At 57.7% G+C, this 345-nt stretch overlaps 1 protein-coding gene across 1 annotated transcript in view; it reads right to left on the bottom strand.

The window, feature by feature from the left end:
- Positions 1 to 345, bottom strand: part of LOC104462237 (nuclear envelope pore membrane protein POM 121-like) — a gene marked incomplete at both ends in the record, with an annotated part of 10,212 nt that overhangs the window by 1,091 nt on the left and 8,776 nt on the right. The gene's annotated exons all lie outside the window — the stretch shown is intronic.

Here is a 345-nt window from a genome sequence, read left to right as displayed (position 1 = left end):
CGGGACCCCTCCCACTAGCCCAGGTTGCCCAAAGCCTCATCCAGCCTGGCCTTGAACCCCTCCAGGGATGGGGCATCCACAGTTTCTCTGGGCAACCTGGGCCACTGCCCCACCACCCTCACAACAAATAACTTCCTCCTAATATCTCATCTCAATCTCCCCTCTTCCAGCTTTTTAAGCTGTTCCCCCTCATCCTGTCCCTGCACCCCCTGATCCAGAGCCCCCCCAGCTCTCCTGTAGCCCCCTTTTAGCACTGGAAGGTGCTTGAAGGTCTCCCTGGAGCCTTCTCTTCTTCAGGCTGAACAACCCCAACTCTCTCAGCCTACCTTCAGATGAGAGGGCCTC

Source organism: Pterocles gutturalis, unplaced genomic scaffold (genome assembly GCF_000699245.1).
Source record: "Pterocles gutturalis isolate BGI_N339 unplaced genomic scaffold, ASM69924v1 scaffold6482, whole genome shotgun sequence".
Taxonomy (NCBI): Eukaryota; Metazoa; Chordata; class Aves; order Pterocliformes; family Pteroclidae; genus Pterocles; species Pterocles gutturalis.
This window is presented reverse-complemented; position numbering and strand designations above follow the sequence as displayed.